The sequence below is a fragment of the Gouania willdenowi genome, chromosome 7 (genome assembly GCF_900634775.1).
Source record: "Gouania willdenowi chromosome 7, fGouWil2.1, whole genome shotgun sequence".
In the NCBI taxonomy this organism is placed as follows: domain Eukaryota; kingdom Metazoa; phylum Chordata; class Actinopteri; order Blenniiformes; family Gobiesocidae; genus Gouania; species Gouania willdenowi.
Genome location: NC_041050.1, coordinates 32,028,493 through 32,049,894, shown reverse-complemented (window position 1 = coordinate 32,049,894; position 21,402 = coordinate 32,028,493). Strand labels below are relative to the sequence as shown.

General features: G+C 36.0%; 1 protein-coding gene across 2 annotated transcripts in view; it reads right to left on the bottom strand.

The window, feature by feature from the left end:
* The window catches only part of rerea (arginine-glutamic acid dipeptide (RE) repeats a), a 201,063-nt gene extending 189,369 nt beyond the window's left edge, over positions 1-11,694 (bottom strand). Inside the window, exon 1 of one of the 2 annotated variants that reach the window (XM_028452508.1) lies at positions 11,365-11,694. The gene's annotated coding sequence lies outside the window, so the exon portion shown is untranslated. The remainder of the gene's footprint in view (positions 1-11,364) is intronic. The other variant, XM_028452505.1, reaches the window with a different exon arrangement.
* Positions 11,695-21,402: the final 9,708 nt, after the last annotated feature.

Here is a 21,402-nt window from a genome sequence, read left to right as displayed (position 1 = left end):
TCTGTCGTTCCTCTCTGTGTGGTGAGCCTAAAACATGAAGCACTCGTCCTTAGTTTTCCCGTAAATATCCAAATATCACAAAACGGAAGATTTAATTCTAAAACAGAAAGACGCTGCTCGTCTGGTTTTTTTATTTTTTTGTGTTTCTGTTTTGGTTTGAAGTCAGTAAAACAAAACAAAAAAAAAAATACACCGTTTATTTGTTATTTTGATTTGGTTTTCAAACAGAATAACCAAAGAACGAAGAGTACACGGATTCCCAACATCTATTCTGTATTAGTCACAGAGGCCATGAAGCACAACCAACACATTGTAAAATGATGTATAGAACATTTGTCACATTCACGGTCTTGATAATCAATGTCCATCCAACCTAATCGGGCCAAGAAAAACACCCCCAACAAGACACCACGGACACTACCGTCAATGACCAAGACATGTTTGTCCTGACAATGAAGAGGTGCTATTGGCACATCTCTCTACAAGCAATCAATTAAATCAACTGCACCATGTGGACTTGCTAATAAAACGCAACTCTCTGCTAACAAGAATGAAGTGAATACTCCACTAGTGCCTGCTGATGGCAAACAGCAGGTTTAAAGAGCAAGACTGGTTGATCCAAAAATGAATTCCATTCAAACTCATATTCCCATAACAGAAAAGAGCAATCACACTAAAATAAAAAGAGATTAGGTATGATTTTTGCAATTACATTCAAATGGTCAGGGGAGGAAATTGGCCATTCCATGAAAGCACAATCATTGGTTGGATGGATGAATATTTCAACTTTTACAGGTGTAATGGTTAACCTGGTATTAACATAGTAGATTGAAAAAGTTTGCCTCAAATCCCCTCAAACTAGGCCTGGGCAATATATCGAGAGTCAAGATATATCGCAATTATTTTTTTGGCGATAAAGAAAATGACAATATGAACATATTTTTACTTTATAGCTTTTTTTTTATTACTAAAATAGTCTTTTTAGGAGTTGCTGTTTTCACTACTTCTCAGGACAGCATGAAAAGCAAAGTTAGATGGATTTCTGAATGCGTCCTAACCCAGACCTTCCCCTAAACAAGCCACTCACTCATACGTGCTGTCCCTTATAGGAAAAAAAATGCCAAAAGTTGCACATATTGTGCAGCTGCTTGTTAGTACATGTGCATGTATCGCTTTTTGCATCAGGAAATTTAACCCAGAATTGTATTTCTGGTCTGACTTTATTGAGTTAAAAATATTAAGATCTATGTCATATATTACCATTTTGAGAAAAAATATCATTAAGATAACCAAATCTCTATTAGCTTTTGGATGGAATAAATGAGGGTGCCCCTGGAAAAGAGAAATATCTAAACTATGGAAATGTTGGCTGGAGAGTGTGTACGTGAATATAAACATCTTCAGGCAGGCATCTGCAGGGGGTGTGCGCAATAAAACATTGCTACGCATTGTTTGCGTTTCTGCACCACTAGCGCCATGCAGTGTCACTACATGAGGCAATCTCTTACCTAATCAACACTGACACACACAGACACACACACAAGGCACTTCTTCCCCTCCTCACTCCCTCCCTGTCTTTTCTCTCTCATTCTCCTCAAGGGGCCAGCAAGCTGATCCTGCACCATTTCATTTTTCTCTTGCACCGAGATGCCAAATGGCTGGCTGATATTATTGACCCCAACTTTCAATCCATTCTATTTGTTGACTCAATGGAATGAATGTTCTTTCACCATATGTTGCTGAAAGGTTTGGTTCAAAAACTAACATTCTGGGTTTGTACTCATGTTTAAAGCCCATCCCTTTAAGCCAATTGAGAGCCGTCAGTGTTATGACCCTCATCCGATTAAGCATGTAGGAAACTGGAGAGTAAGTGAATGAATCAAACACTGTTTTTCAGTGAAGCAAGACTTAAGCAATAAGCACATTTCCTCAAGCATTAATAAGATGTGGCAGTGACTCCAGTCTGCACCATGCTTCACACAATGCTTTGATTTATTTCAATACCAACTCTTTCAAATCTAATCTTAATGCACGAGGTGCCATTTCCCTGAATGTATTTCGTCATTGCAGATCCCAACACTTTACCTCATATTTGTGAATTTTCTATCTATTGAACGTTGTCAGTGTGCGTGTGCATAACTTTTTAAGGCCTGCTTATGATTAGCACACACTGAGAAGGGCTCATTCAATTGTTTCGATGATACGTAACCACTGAAACAGTCCTTTTGATCAAAGGCAAAGCAAATGTATTTGTAGGGCTGGGTGGTATATCGAGATTTAAGATATATTGAGTTTTCTATTTTGATGTAGAAAATTACAGTATCACCTATATCAATATGTATTTTTTTATAGCTTGTTTTGTTTTAAAATACTTGTTTTAGGAGTAGCTGCTTTCGCTACTTCTCAGAACAGCATGCAAAGCACAGTTTGATGGATTTCTGAGTGCGTCCTAACCCAGACCTTCCCCTAAACAGGCAAAACTACAAAACTCACTCACACATGCTGTCCCTTGGAGGAGAAAAAGCCAAGTGGCACCTATTTTGTTAATCGATGTGACTGTGTGCCAATTTGCATCAGCAAATTTAACCCTGAATTGTAGTTCTGGTCAGACTTTATTTGAAATAAAATTATCGAGATTTATATTGTATATTGCTATTTTGAGAAAAAATATTGAGACATGAGTTTTAGTCCATATCGCCCAGCCCTATGTGTTTTGCATAGCACTTTTCATAAACAAGGCAATTCAATATGCTTTATATGAACAAAAATAGCAATAGAAAATAATCAACAGCTAGAAAATCAATAAGAACATTAAAAACATTTAAAATTAGCCATAAAAACATTAAATGAACACGAATATGATAAATCTCCCTCTTAGTCATACACAGTAGAGAAAAAGTGTGCTTTTAACTTGGATTTAAAAATGTTCCCAAAGGATGATGACTTTAGCTCATGTGCCTTATTCATATCATAATTTAGAATTGTGGTTTTTTTTTTTTAGCCCAGGTACATTTTGTCAGAAGTGTAAAGAGTATTGATATATCTTACTCAAGTAGAAACACTGATACTTGATTGAAATTGTACTCAAGTATAAGTACAAGCAAGTCATACATAAAGTACAAGTAAAAAGTAGCTCAATTAAATAGCACTCAAAGTAAAAGTTACTAGTTATTTTCAGTCTTCAGGTTCATTTTTTGTAATAAATCTTGCCACGGTTCTCTCGCGTACAGTAAACATCTCATGTATAAACTTTCCCCACAAAAGCATCTGTATAAAATAAAATGTTTGTAAAATTGTACAATTCTGTTTAAATAAAATAACACCAATTAATTAAATTCGAAACAAAGACATTCTCAGGCTCTAAGTAGTACAGTATAGCTAGATTTATGAACTCTAAAACTGAGAAAATAATAACCGGCACTCAATGCCGTTTTGGTGCGATGCATTACGTTTAATCTGATTGGTCGGCTATGAAGTGATGTATTTGATTGTTGTCTGGTCAATTCATTTTTTTGTAGTTTCACAATGTCCGTTGTTTAAAACAAAAAAATATAATTTACTCAGTAATGGCTGGGTGTAGAAATGTAACTAATTACTATAATTCTTTTAAAATGTATTTGAGTACAAGTAAAATTACTCGTATAGAAATATACTCAAAAAAGTACAAGCACCCATAAAAGCAACTCAATTATAGTGACGTGAGTACTTAAATCTGTTACTTTCACCTCTGCCTTTTGTACATCAAAAAAAAAATTGTGTGCATGTGTTTCTAATTTATGTATAACTGCCAGCGAGGCTAGCAAAAAAAAAAAAAAAAAAAAAAAAAAACAACAAAAAGCCCAATTAGTCCGAGTTGGGATGTGGGGCTGGGCTTGCACAGAAAACAACATTTGATTGCATCCTGTACATCAAATACCACCGGCAGTATGTTGGGAGACAGATTGCAATTGTTAACACGAACACATTTGCCGATACAATCTCCCTGCCACAATTGTGGAGCTGCAGAGCGAGGCGTGAATCAAACAAAGCCGAGATATGATGCAGCATGCTTGGATCTCCTTTTATGAGAGGTGAAGGGAAGCTGTCAAAGAACACAAAACACATCCCGCATCTTTCCTCCTCTGACTCGCTGGGAGAAGCCAAGAGGAGGACGAATAGGAGTCGAGTGTGTGTGTATACTGTGTGTGTGTGTCTGCCCTGTGCATGTCAGTCCAATATATTAAAACAACACATGCAAGGCTTTGCTACAGCCAATTACCCAGTTCTTGGCACAGGAACCAAAAAACATCTTTGGAGAATAATAAAGAGAGCTTAGCTTGTTGTGCGTCCTGTCAGTAAGTGCTGACAGATTGTTGCTTTTAATGAATATACAGCACTTGAATAGCCGATCAAGAGGTCTTTGAGGGAACATCGCTCCTTTGTTTGGGGCATTAATTCTCTACATAACCACCAGATATCTCACAGTGGCACCCATATCGAGCACAATCAGGGAGGAAGACGCTGCACCAGTGCATCCATCGCTATCCGTATTGTCCACTGCAGTCTCTTTGATGCTAGCGAGCATAGTCATTAAAGCGAAATTACAAAGAGAAACACTCTTTGATTGCAAATGTGATATGTGAATGCTTGATTAAACATGATTTCCTGTGTTGATTTAGGGGAAATAAGGACACTTTCCACAATTGCCTGCAGCATAATTTCATTTTGTACACGAAACCTCGACAATAAATCATCCTAATCACCTTTCTGTGAAACACAATAGCTTTGCTGAAAGTAAAAGCTTCTTTCAAAGTGCGGGCTAGCCACATAGATGACAGGACAAGCACCATCCTGTGCTGCTGCTGTAACAGAATGCCCCACACACACACACAATGCCTCAGCACACACACACACACACACACACACACACACAATGCCTCAGCACACACACACACACACACACACACACAATAAAGCCGCTCTGAGACTCGTCTTTCATGACAATTCAAGGTGAGAGAAAGATGACGTGACAGCATCAATCTGAGAAACAACACGTCGTTTGTGCGCCTCATGTAAACATTGCATTCCTTTCCTTAGCATGTGTTTGTTGTTCGTCAATCACCTAATAATGTCAGAGCACTGCAAAAAAAAGGGGGGGGGATTTTCCTCAACGCTGTCTGACCTTTTCAATGCATTACTCACGGGGAGCAGCCATTACTAAAGCACGCTATAGTCATTAAAAGAAAATAGCAGGATTATTAGACTTCTCTTGTCATTACCCAACTGCTTCTACATCCACACAGATTAACTTTCGATGAACGGGTGTGTTGTCGGATTTGTGATTGAAAGTCATTTTACCCGCTGCTGCTCTTGAGATCCTATTTAAATTGAAACACTGGAAAAAAATTATGGACCTCGGAGCAGCTCTACGAAGAAAAAAAAAAAAAACGACAAAGCAAATAGCAAATAGGTTTCGTTTTTATCTATTTTTTCCTGTGGAACTCTTCAAAAAACAAATTTACTACTGCTACTGAGACACACTGCTTTGAGGGGGGAAAAAAAGTATAAACCCAAGATTAGGGTGCTTTGTAGTCCGAGCTGTGCTAAGTAATAAGCGCTGCACACCTCTAATTGCAGGCCTCCGTTACTCGCTCTCACAAGTTCAAGATCTAAGAAGTAGTTCAAGAAAAAAAAATACATATACAGTATAAGCCCCAGGCTGATTGACCCACAAATATTATCAGGGGGTTTTATATTTGAGGTATAATGACTATTTAATAAAGAGTGTGTGTGAAGGGGGGAAAAATGAAAATAAATTGTGCAATCAATAATAACATACATGTTTTTGAATGTTGTTGGACACCGGAGTACCAGGACAAAACTCATGCAAGCACAGGGAGAACATGCAAACATCCACACATAAAGGACCCAAGTCTCCACCCCAGGGTTTGAACCCAGGACCTTCTTGTTGTGAGGCAGACATGCTAGTAACTACTACAACAATACATTTTCCACACTAATCCAAAATGATGAAACCTGATTTATTGACATCTATCTATAAAGCAAAACATCTCTGTCTGTGTGTTCCTCAAATATCACTGTGAATCAGACTCAGACTGACCTGAGACTTTCAACATGGCTGCTGCTTGGTTCGAAGGTGTGCAACGTCAGATTTGTTTGGACTGCAATGATACGTTGAGAAATAATTTCAGAAATTTGTCCACCCGAGCAGTGCCACCAGAGTCGCGTGTGCGATAGAGCCATGCACCGCGTCCGTCCGTCTCTCTCTCTGGTTTATATTGTCAAACCATGTGTGACATAAAATGATGTACACACGAAAAGATTAAATATTAAAAAAAAAAAAATTACTACATTTGTGATGTGCAAAACAATAATATAAAATAAAAAATAATAAAATGAAAATAGACTTTCACTATATATATGTGGAACAAGATTTACAATTAAGTTTTGAGCGTTATAAAAGGGGAAAAGGCTACTGTATGTATTTTACATATTTCTAAAATACACACACATGCATCCGGTTGCACAAGTACATACATATATACATACAGTACATGTACACAAACACCTACATATGTATATATTCATACATGCAAGAACAGACTGTATATATATAGATAGACTGCCCATGCATGTATGAATACAGACTTCCTGATTAAGTCAATGCACCAGTGGTTCTCAAACTTTTTTGGCTCAAGTACCCTCTTATGTCCGACTACAACATGTTGCTCAGTATTCTGTGAAAACACAACTATAGAGCATAATGATGGAATTAATGAGTATTAACACACATTTTAAGAATCTAATTTTGTAAATAAGTGGAATGAAACAGCAATTAGTGGCTCCTGAATAGATTTATTAATCTACTTTGTTGTTGTTTGTCTGTTATTTATGTGTATTTTGTAGTGATCTTGTGTATTTTTCTCTCATTTAGTGCATCTTTGTTGTCGTTTTGTGTGTTGCTGGTAATGGTAAGCATTTTTCTCTCTTAGTGTGTGTTTTGGGAGTCATTATGTATTTTGTTGTTTTTGTTGTCATTGTGTGTGTGTGTGTGTGTGTGTGTACGTATTTATAATATAAAATATACTAAATGAGTGAAAGAAAACAAAAAACTAAACAATATGTATACAAAAAGTACACAAAATGACAACAGAAATGCACAAAAATATACTAAATGACTCCAAAAAACATACATTACATACAACAAAAATATGAAAATGACAAAATACACAAAGCTAAATATTCATACAAAAAATACACAAAATGACAACAGAAATGCACAAAACTACACCAGAAAAGATACAAAAATACACATAATGACTCCAGAATCACACTACAATGGCAAAAAAAAACAATAACTATAAAAAAATGCACAAAAACACAACAGAAATATACAAATATATACATAATGACTCCAAAAAGCATACATTACAGAAAAATACACCAAATGAAAAAATATATAAAAATGATTTATCATGCGTATGTCCCATAGAAATAAACCAAGGAAATGACACACGCTATTTTACTTTGCACCCGCAAATATACCCCTTTATAACACTACAGAGTACAGAGTATGTACACCTCTTTGTACATCCAACATTCAAACACATACTCATTTGGCCGTAATTGACAACTTTACTTAAGCCCCCACTATATGAATACATACATCCTACGAGCACTGCACTAGTCTATTAAATAATAAAGAGCAACAGTAACTAACTACTGTTTATCAATGTGCAATTGACATTTGACATCACCCATCCCTTCCCCTCCCACACCTCAGGCACACATATGTATCAGGAGACCAGGGTAGAGTGAGTGATGAGAGTAGAGACATGGTCAACAGGTCCTGCTTGTTAAATATTTCTGTCTGGGTGTAGTTACAACATAGTCTCATGCCACCCTTAAACTATTTCAAGTGCTTTGTTTTGTTTTCAAAGCATAACGTAAAATTAGAAATGCATTGACTTGCTTGAGTCACAGCTGAGTATCAAGTAGTAAACAAACAACAGAAGCTTTGTTAATTTTTTTTTTAAAGTTACCTTTTAAAAACAGTTGAAAAATACAGAAAGCAGTGAGCACAGCACAGAGCACAGCAAAAAATAGTTAATACATCGGTTACATATTAGAGCCAGAGCGATTAATGAGTCGGACTATTGATCACACACTGTATGCCTTTCTTGTCTTGTGTACCCCTTGAGTCTTTCTGTCATACCATGAAAACCCCCTCACTCATACGTGTTCATGATTCTCCAAAACTAGAACATAACACAACTGAATATTTAACGCAACACAAGTCATTTTATTTCATCTTCTTAAATTGAACAATTAATATTCAGACATTATCTTCTTATTTAAAAATGATAAATATAAGAAATAATATTATAGTAAATGTTTGTATTATTAATACTGTATGATTAATACTAATATATTATGATTACATTGTTATTAAAGAAAAACAATAAAGTTGAAATTAGAAAAAAATAAGAATAAATAGAAATAATATGTAATATAAATAAATAAATAAATACAAATCAAATAATTACCCTGCCAGTGTTATATACTGTATATGTGTTAAGACATTTACCACAAAAGGAGCTTCTTTGAATATGTCCCCATTAAACAGGCATTTAAACTTTAAAAACAAGTCATAGCACACATACCATTTTATTGAAGGACTTATGAAATGACTGAGAATGTTTTTATTATCTTGGAAATAAATTCCTAATTTTTCCATGCACCCCCTGCAATGTGCTCACGTACCCCGAGGGGTACGCGTACCCCTGGTTGGGAAAATTGCTGTATGCTACTGGGCATTTCAATTTCTCCTTCTGGAGATGAATAAAGTATATATCCATCTATATATCCATCTATCTACCAAAGTCATATTTGTCAAACTCATGGCCCTCTGGAGCATCCAATTTGGCCCACAGGAGAAAGTAAAAACAACAGAGAAAACATGAATCATTGTGTAAATGAAACAACAATATTTGCAGGGGCTTTCCTAGCGCTTATATCACATGATGGCAGTCATTTTTAATGCGAAACTGTTGAAAAAAACCTAAGAATTCTTAGAAAATATTCTATTATGTCATAATATCAAATTATGACATAATATTTCCCTTAATTAAATAAAAACTGGTCACAAATCTAGGTCATTTAAAGTAAAGATCCTGTTGGAACTGATATATGTCACTTATTGCTTTGATATGGTTTGTTTCTTACATTATTTGTATTTTATGTATACGTAGAAGTGCAAACTGGGACACATTTTTCCCACATAAAATCTGTGGTCCACTTCAGATCAAACTGCTCTGTATTTAGCCCTTGAACTAAAATGAGTTTGACACTTTAATCGATCTGCCCCTTGTTTGGTTATCCTGTGGAGTTTGTATCCTAAAGTGATTGTGATGTCACAGTTAGGGTGACCCTTGCATAAAAGAGTTTCAAAAGCCTGCTTTTTCTTTTTTAATGACTATTGCAAAACTACACACATCAACAAACATGGAATTTTGTTTTTCAAACACTGTGAGTTCACTCATTTACCATCTTAAAACTGAACTCCTAAGGCAACACAGAATAACTCCATAAAAAAAGGGGCTAGGATACTGCCCTATGTAAACCTAGCCAACAGCAGGACCATCGCACTAGAACAGATGTGTCAAACTTAAGGCCTGGGGACCAAATCCGGCCCACAGGAGAAAGTAAAAATGTGAGAAAAAACATGAAACATTGTGTAAATGAAACTCAACAATATTTGCAGGGGCTCACAGTTTTGCCAGTGGTCATATTGCATGAGTGCAGTCATTTTTAATGTTAAACAGTAGAAAAAAACTCAAAACTCTAATGAAATCCTTCAATTTTCCTCAAATGATAACATAATATTTCCCTTAATTAAATAAAAACCGGTCACAAATCTAGCACATTTAAAGTGGAGATCCTGTTGGGACTGATATCTGTCACTTGTTGCTTGGATATTGTCGACGTCTTACAGGGGTGTCCCAATACGATACTGATATCGGATATCAGTCCAATATCAACCAGAAAACTAATATTGGCTTTTATCAGACTGCATCTAAAATCTCCAATATATGTTATATTTATTCATATAAATGAACAATTTATATGTTCATAAACATATAAATGTTTATGAACATATATAAAATGAATATATTTTATATATATATATATATATATATATATATATATATAAATATTATTTTTGAAGGTTATTATTTTGAAGGTTAACATTTATGTAACCAATTGGTTAATAATAAATGGGTCAGTTTTTTCCTCATACCTCCTGTTGCTAACTATTGTTCTCTGTTTGAGTAACAACACTTGATCAAGCCTTTCTAACATTCCACACTACAAAGTAAGTCGTAAATGTATGTATGATTCGAATTGATCAGATCAGTATCGGCCAATACTCAAGGCTGCAATATCACTATTGTATCATAAATGAAAAAGTTGTATCGGGACATCCCTAGTTTCTTACATATTTTGTATATTATGTATTGAAAAAAGTGCAAACTAGGGCACAATAAAGTTTCAATTACTCATTTTTCTGCATAAAATCTGTGGCCCACTTCAGATCAAACTGATCCATATTTGTCCCCTATACTAAAATGAGTTTGACACCTCTGCACTAGAAGGATTTGAACCTTCACCCTGCCTGTTCAGCTGCTATAACAAGGTGGACTTTCTTTGATGCACACCTTACAACACCTGCATTTTAATGACTGAAACCCAGCATAATAGAACTTGACATGCTGCATTGTCTTGAATTACTATCAACATCAGACACACCAGCTAATAAACAGAACATGAAGGCATTGTGACGATATTTGCAGCACAAACACACAAAGACAACCAGTTAGCATCGCTGGCTACCTGAAGCTACTGACAATAGCTGCTGGAAGGGCTCAGACTACTTCCTGGATACAAATGACAACATAGAGCCTTTCCCTCAAGAAAACGCCTCAATATGATGCTGTCTCATTAATCGCAAACATTACTGTCTGAAAATGAAACTATGTTGTGCTCATTGGAAGAGCTGCGTCTTCACCGGTGTGAATGAGCTGATCGAACCCAGACATTAGACGGATACCAGCTGGTATTCTAATCAGTGCTAGTCACTAGCCGCTAACATCAAGTCCATAGTAACCCTCACCATAGTGAGCAGCAAACGAGCTTATCAGCTAACTGGCTAGCTTAATTAGCCGAGTGGCTAACCCAAGCACTTGCACTCGTAATAGAATTCCCAACATTTAAAAACACAGTTTAATTAACTGCAGGTATATGCGTTTGTTAAACAGGTAAGAAATGAAAAAAAGACAAGTGAGGCCAGTCCATGACACTTACCTTAAACAGCGTGATCTACAACATCTGTGGTTTGTTTGATGACACAGTGCAACAACAAACAATAGCAGCAGCTGCAGCAGCAATTAGCCGAGGTTAGTTAGCCTGAGTCAGAGAGCAGCTCCACGGCCACCTGTATATGTATATGTGCCTGTGTGTGATGGAGCTACACGGCAGCACCGCACGATGCATGTGACGCTGTCATCAATGATGGACTGCACAATAAAGAGGGACTAATCGTTACCGGGACGCTCAGTTCTGCTGTGTGTGAGCGTCTTTCAGTGTGTGTGTATGTGAAAGAGGCACTCGGCATGACAGCATCCCTCTTCATCTCAGGGTGAGCACAGTTGGGGGGCTTCTCAAAGTTCAACCGGTAAAATAACGTCACCCACTGGCCAACACTGGGAACATCCAGTCACAGGGAGTTCCTCAGGGAGCACCAGCACCAGCAGCTCTGCACTGTAGCGTTCACTGTGAACACATAGTAGGGCTGGACGATATGGACCAACACTCAAGTCTCGATATTTTTTCCTCAAAATGGCGATATTCTATATCAATTTTGATCATTTAAATTCAAATGAAGTCTGACCAGAAACACAATTCTGGGGTAAATTTGTGGGTGATACTAAAACCCAGAAACACTTCGGAGACATACCAGAGTAAATTCTGGCCCGTACTGCATGCACAGGCTGTAATATTACCAAGTTTATCATTGTAAAGGTTGTTAGAGCTACTAACTTTACCAGGGCGCAAATATTTATGAAAGTGTCTATTTTTTTGCGATTGCCGTACGAACAACCCTCGGTGCTTTTGGTACGTTTACCAAAGTGCACATACGTAGCGTTTTAGGGTTAAGATATAACCCAGTATCGCAACAATTTTTAGGGTTAGGGTTAGGTTTACGGTTAAGTTTAGTCTTAGTCTTAGTCACGTGACCTAAACTGGCCAATGAGGGGCGCTGCGTACGAATAAAATTGGTATATTGACACGGCAACCATACGTATAGCCAGTGCCAATATGTATTCTTGGTTTTTGATTTCTGGAGTTTAATAGGGCTTTATTTACCAGCGATTAATTCCTACTGCATATTTACAAGTTTACAAATATGATTTTATTTTTGTGCATAGTTCCTGTTATGAACATATATGTAGGCTACATCTGAATGAGGTAATTTTTCAAATAATAATATTTTTTGAAACATAATTTTAGAATGATTAACTACATATGTGTAAGTCATAGAACTGTAACATGAGTCCCAAGTTTTTTGTTCAATTAAATTGTAATTGAATTTCCATGCCAATTACAATTACAAAGGCAATTATCTGATGTTAATTACAATTGAATTATGATTAAAACAGCAAAAGTTTTTTTTCAATTACATTACGTCACAGTTGTTATTAATTATCAGTTGCACAATTGCAATTATACATGACCCCAACACATTCAACTCAAGCTGTAAAATACCTTCATACAATACATTCAAACTATTAAAACGAATGAATGAACAGGAAATAGAATAACAACACACATCATATTATATTTATGCATTTAACAAGCTTAGTTTAACACTTTCAAAGGATGGGTAGAAGTGTAAAGTTAATTAGCATCTCCATTAGCCTTGGCTTACACCAGTGTTTCTCAATATTTGGAACGAGCCGTTTGGGGGGCGAATCACAGCGTGAAAGGGTCTCACTAAATACGTAAATTAAATTAAACAGTTTTTTTAAAATGTCTTTATTTATTGCTTTATTCATCATTGTTGTTCTAAAATAACTGATTGCACATTTTATATTTATATGTGTGTTTTGAAGAAATAGTTTTTTTTTGTGTGTGTGTGGGGGTTTTTTTTTTGTTTTTTTTAAGCATTTTAATAAAGGTTACCTTTTTGACCAATTTTGTTGAATTTTACAATTCCAAAGATCTACAATTTCATTTATCAGACGCTTTTGCGACGTACAGCACAAGCAAGAATTTAGACTGGAGGAAAAACACAAGATTTTACAACATACAGTACTGTAACCAGAACTAACCACAAGTAACAGTTCAACATTCAACAACATTCATCATTGTCAGCGCTAAATATTGACTCAGAGCTGGTCTTAGACCAATTTACAGACAACAACAATTAAAAAATATGAATAATTATTTTATATATTTATCTTACTATTAATATTAGTGTTCTAATAGTCATGAATATCATCATTGTCATTATTATAGTGATATAGAATAGATGAGGAATATGAAACCAAATGAAATCTCTTTCTGAAATCTGAAATGCAATCATCTTTTAAAGCAACAGTTTTGATCATTTTATGAAATCATTCTACATTGTGTCTATATTTGTGGTAAAAACCAAACTCAATGGCATAACTTTGATGTTCTTTCTCACAGCCCCATGTGCACTACTCCCACGATCAACCAGAGAGTTTCCATCTAACCCTTTCAAATCCCTGCAATAATATGTAATAAAAAGAAGAACAGAACTCAATGGATAGAAACGGCACAGGATAGAGTAGCTCAAATTAAAAAAAAAAAAAACAAGACAGAAGATGAAAAGAAAAGGAAAGAGGGCCAACATTAAAAAAAAAAAAAAAAATATGGAATAATTACGCAGCAGCATAGGAGAGGGAAATATCATATTAAAGTTAAACACGGAATTACAAAGAATGCATTCATGAATATTCAGTTGAAACATATAAACTTACTTTTGTAAAGATTATTTTCCAACTTTTAGCTTTTTTTTTTTTGTCAGAGATGTGTTCCATAACATCATTGAATACATGTTTATATCAAAACCCAACACAATTCTAAATAAATTACTTCATATGTTAAGTTTAATTAACTTTCCAAACGAACCTGGCTCTGTGTGAAAGTGTGACATTTCAGAGCAGACTTAGACTTGTTGGCAACTATTACATTTTCATTTACTTTTTTCTCAAGCCACATATTCTCTTTCTGACTTTTTTTTTCTTTTTAGTGGAGTGAAGAATTATATTTTATTTATCTATTTATTCATATTTGTAATCATTATTTTAATTCAAATTTGTACAGATAACAAGTTGCAAGATACATTTGAGAAAACAAAATAAACAAAAAGAACATGGCTTTCATCCCATTGCCATTCAATCCACTCTTTCTCCGCTTTTCGACAGTTTAAGTTGATTAATTACAAGAGTCCACAGTCAACAGTCTTCAATCTCTCTTTTCTATTGGTGAAGGGTGGGAGGTAATGCTTTAAGCCAACATATCATTATCATTTTCCTGGCGACGAACAAAGGAATATGCTTAAGTTGTATCTTGAGTCAAGCGGCAAGTCAACATTCACTATAGATCATATTTCTATTTGTATGCCTATCCAAGTTTATTTAGCATTGGACAGTCCCAGAAAATGAATGTGTGTGGTCTGCCACCAACTTTCCATACATGAATGCTTGAAGTTTTGTGTCCTTTTTCGCAATCTCTGTCCCATTTTTCACCCTCAATAACAACATTCAACTCAAGTTCCCATTTCTCTTGTATGTCCAGGGAGTTTCCTGAAAGGTGTGTCTGTAAGCATTTGTAAATATTTAAAACTATTTTTTCTGGTGCTTGTTTCTTCTATACATTTTATTAGTATTCTATAGACAAATGTCTTAGTTCTTAATTGTAAATATCTATAGAAATCATGGGGCAGCAAACCAAACGTATCTTGTAATTGTTTAAAGGATTTTAGGGCTCCTCAGTCAAACAGTTGGTTATCAATTATTTTTGTCTGAAATCCAGAATCTAAGTTATTTGGTAGAAAATGTATATCTTTGGCAATTTTTGGCACCCAACTTTTTCTTGACAAGAAACCACACCCTTTGGTTGTATTTTATCCATTCATTTCTTATCTTCAACTCCCTCCATTTATTTTCTTTCCAGGCATGGGATGCTCTCAAGGGGAATCAGGGGTCATATTTTTTGTTGTTGTCTGGTTTAAGCCAGTTTGTCTACTTATCTTCTAGCACCCATTCAACCATACCATGCATTTGTGCATATTTCAAGTCAAGAACCTCTAAATTCCACTGTTTCTTTTCATTAAGCGTTGAATCCTTGGTTTGTTTGATTTTTGCCGTATAAACGTGTTTAACAGTGATGTGCCGTGAGCACTAGGGTTGGGTAGGCAGGGTGTTCCAAATCAAGACCACCAATGTAAACACCAATGGCAATTTCATATGTTTCCGCTGGCAAGTGTTAATTCAATTCAATTCAACTTTATTTGTATAGCACAATTTACAACAAAGTCATGTCAATGAGCTTATCAAAATATAAAATTCATAATAAGAAGGATAAAAGCCCTTCAAGATCCACATGAACAAGTATTTAGCCATCTAACAAAATCAACATCGTAAAACACCATTAGAGAAACATGAACAATTATTTAATATAGCCTCCATACTCTCCCAACAAGATATATCTCATGACACGACAGCGCATCCGTTGTTTGTGTTGGAAACAGAAACAGAGAAAAAGACAACAACAACAACACGGAACAGCCTCAGTGAGGCTCATCCACAAAGCCAATCCTTCCATTCACTGTAGAAAATACCAACAATTTTCTGACCTTACCTTTGCTGAAGGTCTGGTAGCTCAGGTGTTGGTCTCCCATCTTTTAAAAGCTGTCGTTTTTCCTCAAAAAAAAGTTTCTTTATTGTGTCTAGCGGAGTCATCCTCACTGTAGTGTTATCCCGCCCACTGGCTAGAGAACGTAGCAGCAGCAGCGGTCAGGTGAAATCAATTCACTAATGCACTGTGAACTTAGGTATAGCATTTAGCATAGCACGTTTACGTCCAAAGGCAGCTCTCTACACTGCCTTTGGACGTAAATGGTTGTCATCTTGGGGACCTGACTGCGCATGCGCAAACATATAAAAAACACGCAATGGGAACAGAGGCAGATCAGCAATGTGCCTTTGAGAGGGGGCGTGGCCTCCTCCTGCCTTACAGCGGTTAGGAAATGGCAATGTTTTATGAAAAGCACAAAATGCTGACACTTTCAAACTTATAGGTATTGTAGGCTATCGGAATGAATAATTTATAATTATATTATAATTAAAACAAATAATCAAAATATCAATTCACCCTTGGGTAGGCACTGCCTACCTTGCCTACTGTGACTGCACGTCACTGGTGTTTAAACTTTTATCAATGATTTTTAAATGAGATGCAGGTATCCATATGGGTAATGACTGAAAGAGATACAGTATATTAATCTGGGCATTATGTTCATATGGATTGTTTCAATCCTACCAAACATCTCCCACCTTGATAGGAGATCCTTGATGTATCTCAACCTTCTGATGACCAATTAAATGTAACTTTTTCTTATTTACCGACTTACACCATGGCCTTAGATAGAGTTCTATTAACCCGAAATAGCCAGACACTTAACCAAAATCATCCAAGCAATTTCGGCATGTTGGTATAAAGGGATAATAGGTTGGTCATAGTGTTATTCCGATGCTTTTTTTTGTCCCTATGCCAATATCGATACCCAGTTGCATAGTATCAGCCGATATCGATACATGCCGATACTGCAGTGTTTAAAAAAAGGTATGACCTGTTTTTCTCGCAAAAATCAGGTCCTCAAAATCGCCAATATTTCCTCTCATGTGTCGGGACATTTGTTTGTTTTTCAGGAACATGAAAACGTAGCCCCGCGATTGGTTCAGAGCGGCAGCTCCGGGCCCATAGCGATAGCTTGCCTCGGCATGCACTGTACATGTAACTATGTGTTTCTGTGATCAGGAGTCACGGCAGAAGAGTCGAGAGGAAGAAAAACACAAGGTGATGCGTTTGAGGAAGAGTTTGATGCTGTAAATGGCTTCGGCGTGTTACTTGCCTATACCGATGCCAGGCTTTTAGTGCCATATCGGGGCCCCTATCGATAGTATCAGCACAACATTAGTTGTTAAAGCTGATATCCGGAGTTTCTGAGAAATTTATGTTTGTGTATGATTCTTTTGAAATACATAAATAAACCTAACTAGTCATTTACTATGATCTACTGCCGCTGGTCATTCCTATACATTAATGTATATAAGTCCCTCCTTCATCCTATAGACCTCTATACAAATGGAAACGATCGCCGACTTTGCCCAGCCAATAAGCTTCATCTTTGTGTTTTTGAGACTGTCAATCAAAGTGAATGTGGAAACAAGGCTGTGCGTCACAACAGCAAACAGATAAATATGATTTTGGCTCTTACATGACCCATAGACCTATATCAATACAACCCAATGCAACCTTGTTATGTTCCGTGATGCATGTGCAGAAAAGTAGAGGCGTGGCTTCTGGTAGATTGGCAGAAGCAGTGGGAGGAAGTGAGGCTGTTTAGGGCGGGACACCAAGACGTTTCTCAGAAACTCTGGATATCAGCTTTATAATGTATAAAATGTCATCATCTGCGTACAATATTTTATATGTACCTCCTCCGCCTGTAATTCCACTTATTTTAGGGTTCTCTCTAATCATTTCTGCCAGGGGTTCAATACTAATAGTGAACAATAGGGGCCAGAGGGAAGCGTCTTAAACGAAAGACTCTCATTATGGGTCCAGAGTAAAACACTCCAATCAAGTTATCAAAATCACAATAGAATCCCATTTTTGCAAAGGTTCGTTCCAGGTAACGCCAATCCGCCTTTTCAAAAGTTTTCTCAGCATCTAAGCCGAGAAGCATCGACAACTTCTGATTTTGTTTTCGGAGCTGAGACTATTTTCAGCGTTCTTTCAAGTGCAGAGAGTGGAGAATTCATTTCAGTTAAGCTTATTCTAGTTAATGCTAATGCTAATGTTAATGCTAGCTGCATCCTGGAGCAACAAAGTTGCCTCAGACCATCACATTACCACTGCGATCTTTCACATGGTGTTCGTTTTTGGAAATACTGAGTCAGTTTTCCACCACTTGTAACATGACAAACAACTTCCATTTTCCCCAAAGGTTTTGGAATCCATTCAGATATTTATTTTCATTGTTAGATGGAGCTTCAGTCAAGTTTTTTTTTCTGGACAGCAGGGGTTTTCACCTGGAAACTATTTCTTTTTGATTGTTTTTGTTGTTGTGTTACAAACACTAGAGCTAATTGAGGCGAGTGAGGCCGGCAGTGTTTTGGATGCTGTTCTGTGGATTTTGTGACAGCATGGATGAGTCATTGATGTGTTCATGGAGTAATATTTTGTCAGTTAGCGACTCCTGGAAAGGTTAACAGCTTCTCTGTGTTTACACCATTTAGCCGTGGCTCACTTGATATCCAATCATCTTACATTTCAGAGGTCCTTTAGCCCATGATTTTCAACCTTTCTTGTCTTGTGTACCCCTTGAGCCTTTCTGTCATACCATGAGTACCCCCTCACTCATACGTGTTCATGATTCTCCAAAAGTAGAACATAACACAACTGAATATTCAACGCAAATCATTGGATTTCATCTTCTTAAATTGAACAATTAATATTCAGACATTATTTAACTCAAATTAAACATAAAATGATGTTGCCTTCAAGGCAATAGAAATGATAAATATAAGAAAAAATACTATAGTAAACATTTGTATTATTAATTCTAATATATTTTGATTATATTGTTATTAAAGAAAAATAATAAAGTTGAAATTAGAAAAAAAAAACAAGAATAAAAATAATAAGTAATATAAATAATAAGTTTTATGACATTTACCACAAAAGGAGCTTCTTTGATTATGTCCCCTTTAAACAGGCATTTAAACTTTAAAAACAAGTCATTGCGCACATGTACCATTTTATTGAAGGACTTATGAAATGACTGAGAATTATTTTTATATATATAATATATTTTTTATTATCTTGGAAATAATTTCTTAATTTTTCCACGTACCCCCTGCAATGTGCTCATGTACCCCTAGGGGTACGCGTACCCCTGGTTGAGAAACACAGCTTTAGCCCATGATTTTCAACCTTTTCAGCCCGCAACCCCCAAAAATAAAAGTGCCAGAGAACGGGGACCCCCAATGTACCTGAAGGTGTTGGAACACAGAGGAAAGTTTATTATTATTTGCACCATAGTATATATAGTCATCTTAAAGATGTAAATCCTTATTTTAATCAGAAATAAACTAATTGCAGAGGACAAATTTCAATATATGCATGTAACAACATATACATGACCAATAAAGGCTTAAAGCCCAATTTAATTTAATTTAAGTTAAAGTGACCAAAAATGGTGGAAAAGGTGGTGAAATGGGATTTGAAAAACCACAGACAATGGTTAAAAGTTGCTAATTAGAGTGGGCAAAAATGGACAGAAAAAGTGGTAAAGAGGGTTCAAGTGTCAATGTTGGGACAATTAGTTTAAACTGGCAAATAATGACCATGACAAATTGGGAATGTGGTGAAATTTGGAAAAATTAGGCATGAAATACGGTGAAAATAGGTTAAAAGTGACAATAATGGGTCAGTATATGTGGCATTAGGTGGGAAAAGTGGCAGAAAGGGTTTATAAGAGCTGAAAATGTTGTGAAAGTGGAAAAAAATGTGCAGAAAAGGCATTAAAATTTGCTGGAGAAATGACAGAAATGGTAGTAAAGTAGCAAAAATGCATTGAAAGGAGCAAAAATATGGCAAGAAAAACAGATGAAAAAAGGTTCAAATATAACAAGGATGGACTCAAATTGTTAGTTCTTAGTTTCTTGAAGGCATATGGCGACCCCCTCCCAGTATCTCTCGACCCCAAGGTTGAGAACCCCTGCTTTAGCCAATGACTTGTTAGCAGAGGGTCTTCCCCACCTTATTATTCTGCAGGTCTGGCATGAATCAGAGTGGGCTTTAATACCAAGGGGTTTTTAATACATTTTACGTAAAGGCCAGGTTAGTATGGAATGTTTCTCCAACAAAGCTCTCGTCTAACCTTTGTTTTTCATCAACATTACAAATTTTGACATCTGTTTACTATCATGACTTCATGAAATGCCCTGTTTAAGAATAGGGTTGCACAATTCAAGGAAATTCCAAAGTTGGAAACTTTCCATTGGAATCAACCATCATTTATGAGAATTAACAGGGAATAAACAGGGAATTTCCAAAATGGAAGGTTGACCCTTAACAGGGTTGTTAAATATAATTGAGAAAATATATTTTAATATCTTAATCGACCAGATTTAGTACAAGTATACTTGAACGTATTTCCTACCCTGCCTAACCCCTTTTCTATTTTTAAGTAAGAGGTCAGGTACATGAGTGATATTTTAACAGTGATGTTTTTGTTGTGAAAAAATTAATAAATAAATATAAAATAAAAATAAAAAAATACTTTTGAACTGGACCCAGTTTTTTAGTGATTAGTGCTGTTTTTTCCACTGTGATTTTCAGTTATAAAACTATTGAGATGAAATCCCATTTTAATGTTTAAAATGATATTACTTTGAGCAAGTAATTGTAAAGTTGTGCTTACAGTTACATTTGTTGAAATGTTTTGATTTTAAAATATTTTGCATAGTTACTTTAAATTACTGCCCATTTCCAGTTAATTCCAATAAATATTTTCCCATTAAAAGTTTCTATTTTTCAATATTCCCAAGATCCAGTTCCAGTGGAAATTTTCCTTCCAATTGGGAATGTGACACCAGTTTTTGGTCAAAAATTAATTTACCTTTAACAAATTAGCTAGTAAAAATATGTACCAAAAAGGCCATAAGGTGTATGGAAAAAGAAACGTTCCAGTTCTAATGTAATGATCAACCAGGACAGTACTCCTGTTCTCACTAGATGGCGCCAATGACAAGGATGAGAATTTCAGTGTTGATGTCTCACAGTAGCCTTTGTGGATGTAGATTAAAACATAAATCATAGCATTATTCCCATTTCTAGCAACTAGTGTTTAAATTATCTTTAATGTGTTGCCTGCTTTGGCCTTTATACCAGTGATTTACAATTTATATCGTTGGTGTTAGCAGGACAACTAAAGCAAGTTCACACAAGATAACAAGTATTTGGTGTGGCATGAGCCCAGTTGGCAATGCTGAGGTTTCATATCACTGGTTAATAGATCCT